Genomic DNA, 5,000 nt, shown 5'->3' with positions numbered 1-5,000 from the left:
ATTCACCTTATTCCTACCCATTTATGACACGTAAGGAAACACGATGACGGTATTCTTATCCCCTCCGCTACAGGAGTCCATCATAAGGCATGATAAAAACAATACTGGAGGTTCTGATGCAACAAGAACGTAGAAGCGAGGTTGCAGACAGGTAGTCCAGGAATCGCGACAGCACTCCATAAACAACAGGTGCACTTATTCCACCGACTCTCGCCCTATATGATAACAAACACGAGCGAATTTCATTACGTCGACGCAGCGTCGGTGTACTTAGATAATAAATCACGTGTCATTCCGAAGTGTGACTGTGTGTGTGAGTGTGTGTGTGTGTGTGTGTGTGTATTCCCTTGTTCTTTGGATCACGTGTTGAACTCGTGATCGACAGCTATTTCCCTCCCGGAAGAGAGCTCAGAGCTCGTAGGTCCGATCTATGGGTAATGCCATGACCTTACACACACACACACACACACACACACACACACACACACACACACACACACACACACACACACACACACACACACACACACACACACACACACACACACACACACACACACACACACACACACACACACACACACACACACACACACACACACACACACACACACACACACACACACACACACACACACACACAACTCCCCGCCCACGAGAGTCAGAGTAACTACCCGTTGCGCAGCGGTACCGAAATAATTTCGGCCCTGGGCAGGATTCGAACCACGTATTACGGACACCACCATGCTAGCAGTTCAGCGCTCTACCAACTGCGCCACCGTGTGTGTGTGTGTGTGTGTGTGTGAGCGTGCGTGTGTGCGTGCATGCGTGCGTGCTTGTGTGCGTGTGTGCGTGCGTGCGTGTGTGTGTGTGTGAGTGTGTGTGTGTGTGTGTATGTGTGTGTGTGTGTGTGTGCGTGCGTGCGTGTGTGTGTGTGTGTGTGTGTGTGAGTGCATGTGTGCGTGCGTGTGTGTTTGTGTGTGTGTGTGTGTGTGTGTGTGTGTGTGTGTGTGTGTGTGTGTGTGTGTGTGTGTGTGTGTGTGTGTGTGTGTGTGTGTGTGTGTGTGTGTGTGTGTGTGTGTGTGTGTGTGATTCACCATGTTAGACTCGTGATCTGCAGCTATTTCTCTCCAGGAAGAGAGCTCAGAGCTCATATATGATCAATCTATGGGTAATGCTGTGACCTTACACGCACATAGACACCCACTTCCCGCCCACGAGAATTGGAGTAACAACTTGCAGCGCAGCGATACAGAAATTATTTCAGCCCTGGGCGGGATTAAAACCCGGACCGCCGATGTAGCGGCCGGGAACTTTACCAGCTGCGCCATTGAGTCGTGTACGTGTGAATATATGTGTGTGAGTGTATGTGTGTGTATGTGTGTATGCGTGTATGAGTGTGTGTGTGTACCTAATGGTAGTATATGGGGTTGCATAGCTTCTACATTATCATATCTTTTATGTCTTTATAATTCTTCTCTTATTGAGTTTCCTTTATTCAGAATAGATTCAACGACTACACGATTAACTTTACCTGCTAAGTACCTGAAATTCTGTTTCATTCACCTCATTTGTTTTGTCATGATCAATTTCAGTCTTGTTTAGATGTCATCGCCTTTATATTTTGTTGGTTATTTAACCCACTGGGTCATTATAACATTCATTACTATATTCAATAATCTATTGCCACACGATTCTTCACTTGCAACTATTTCTTAAACTTCCCATTTCTCAAAAGGATTACAAAGGCAAAGCATGCCGACAGGAGACCTTTTGATCCATATCTAGGTCGGATGCAAAAAAAAAAAAAAAAAAAAAAAAAAAAAAAAAAAAAAAAAAAAAAAAAAAAAAAAAAAAAAAAAAAAAAAAAAAAAAAAAAAAAAAAAAAAAAATCATATTAATAATAAATTAAAACTATAACAATGTAAATAACAATTAAAATACATAAATAAATGCATTGGTATAGTTGAATAACAAACAAACAGGTAAATAGTAAATGATAATAAATTGACATATAACTAATAATAAATGAAAATCAGACAGACAAATGATAACAAAACAAAAACAAATAATATAACATAAATTATGATAATTACAGCATCTTACTTAGGTATTTATCTAAATGATTCTTAAAGCTTCGAACTGAACTACATTGCACTACCTGTGCAGGAAGTTTATTCCATTCATTAACTACACGGTTGGCAAAGTTGTTTCTACCTACTTCCAAATTGAATCTATTTCCGGACAGTTTGAGACCATTGTTTCTTGTCTGATTCTCATTCAATGTGAAAATTTGGTCACTTTTGATGTTGTCAATTCCCTTTAAAATCTTAAAGACCTGTATCAAGTCACCTCTGAGTCTACGCTTTTTTAGGGAAAACAGATTCATGTGCTTAAGTCGATTTTCGTATGATTTATTTTGATATTTGGAATCAGTTTTGTGGCTCGCCGTTGTACTTTTTCCAGTCTGTCAATGTCTTTAATGAGATTCGGTGACCATGCGGTAACAGCATATTCCAAATGTGGACGAACTAACGATTTATATAGCTTGTTAATGAGTGATGGACTTTTGAAATCAAAAGATCGCGCAATCAATCCCAGAATCTTATTTGCTTTCTCAGAGGCTGAAATACACTGCTTGGATGATTTGAGGTCGTTACTGATAATTACGCCGAGATCTTTTTCACTATCGACTTTTGTTAACGAATTTCCAAATAACTTGTAATCGTAATTGCTGTTATTTTTACCTATGTGCATTACCTTGCATTTACTTGTGTTAAATTTCATTAGCCACTTTTCAGACCATTGCTGTAATTTATCTAAATCTTCTTGAATATCCAATTGGTTTGAGTGATCATTTGCCACTCCGCACAGTTTTGTATCATCAGCAAATTTGGAAACAGTAGATTTTAGTCCATGGTCTATATCATTTATATATACTATGAATAGAAGTGGCCCAAGAACGGAACCCTGAGGAACTCCACTTGCAACACTTTTCCATCCAGAAGTTTTTCCATTTAAAACAACTCTCTGTTTTCGACCTTTCAACCAATTACTAGTCCAACCTAATAGGCTACCACTTATTCCATGCAAAGCTAATTTAGTAAGTAGTCTTTCGTGTGGGACGGTATCAAAAGCTTTTGCAAAGTCTAGATATATTAAATCTATATTGTTTCTTTTGTCATAATTCGAGATAACTGTGTTGTAGAATTCGAGTAAGTTAGTCACGCAAGAACGTTTCCGTCTTTTAATTATTCGCCTGGATTTACTGTAAGTTCTTAATGTTCTACCTGATTTTGTTTTTTGGTGGTGCATATAGCCTACAACTACAGCCTCTTCTCTCGCCGCCTTCCGCTATAGTTTTTATATTCAATACCTGTCATTCCTTCTCCCACTTACACTTTTTCCTCTTTGATAATTTTAACTACTGTCATCTTTCCAATCTTCTCTTTTGCTTCACCGCCACATACTTTGTGGTCCCTCACATAAACGAACATCAATATTTGTATTGAGATTGGCATAAACAAAAACGTCTGGGAACTTCTAATCATTCAAATTGATCTCTTTTCCGAAATCAATCCACTTATATCATTGCGAGCCATTTCCAAAATTTGTAGTTCTTTCTATTTCCTTTGAATATTTTTTTTTCGAATTCTTAAACTTGCAATTAGTTTCTTTTCCTTGATTTTTTTTTCCGATATTTCTTCTTCTGCTCTGTCCAATAAAGAACCTGTCCTTACCTGATCATTTCTCTGCTCCTTTTTTTTAGCTTCTTCAACCACTTTTTTTTTCTTTATTTCTCTGTTGTTTATCTTTTTATTTAAACATTCATTTACTCGCTCTTTTCCATATCCTTTTAACTATTTCAGTCATCGTGTTTTGCGATCTCAATTTCTCTTTCATTGGTCATGCACCTTGGACCTTTACCTAATCTATTTTTCAATTTCTTTACAGATATGTTTCCCGTTTTTTCGTAATTACTAGCATATAAGAAAGAGCACTGCAGTCTTTTGAAAGAAAACGTAACTAAAATTCAAATGATTATTACAAAATAATTTAGAAATATCCGTATAATTTTTTTTAGTAGATATTTTCGTTATTGTACAAAAGGGGTGTTGAGTATTATATAGCAGATGCTCTGTGAGCAATGGTCAGCTATTTGTCTTACAGTTACTTTCATAAATATTGATATGATTGAAGGCTGGCTTATGGGTCTGTATGTTTGTGGTTTCGGTTCTTTGTCTCTCCTTGAATGGGGGAAAAATCTACCTTTCCATTCCAATTTTTTTTCATATATGAAAACTGTATTTCTGACTTCTTATGAGATTTTTTTGGCGTCATCTGTTCTAACTTGATGGTTTATGAATATACTGTTCGTCTATAGTGCTGACAATTGTTACGAAATATTTCTCCCCCACACCACCCCCACCCCCACCCCACATGGAGAACAAACGACTAAGCTTGTGAAAGGCTGTGAATGAGTTAATTAAGATAGGCTTGAAATTATTTCCTCTATTTTTTTTTTTTGCTAAGGAGAGGGGGGTCTTTTAAACGAGTTAAATCGCCTGACGACAGAAAGAATCAATAACTAAAACTATAAATCTCAGTGAAGCTGTTGAGTCATTCATAATCCAACTCACACCGGTTTTCTGTAAACAAATAATTTCTAAGTACTGAAATAAGGTGACTTTAAGATATCGTGATTGTCTGTTTTTGTATGCTTCTGTTCCACGTTTTGGACATATTAGTAGAGAACTGCGACATCTGGTAACTCATAAAATTAATCCTTTGATGTGCAAAGGTTCTCTTCTGCCGAGTAAAATCGCCTGATGGCAGCCAGTTTAGAATTTATATAATGATTTAGCTAGAGAAAGGGCGACTTCACTAGGTCATGGCTACTATATGTACTCTAGACTAAAATAGTAAATACTGCATAAGTGTCTACTTAACAACGGAAAGTAAATGTTATTTATAATTTACTAAATAACTCTGGTGAGTGG

The sequence above is a fragment of the Oratosquilla oratoria genome, chromosome 17 (assembly GCF_046742065.1).
Source record: "Oratosquilla oratoria isolate Oo_2021 chromosome 17, ASM4674206v1, whole genome shotgun sequence".
Lineage (NCBI taxonomy): Eukaryota > Metazoa > Arthropoda > Malacostraca > Stomatopoda > Squillidae > Oratosquilla > Oratosquilla oratoria.
Note: the sequence above shows the minus strand (reverse complement) of the source record.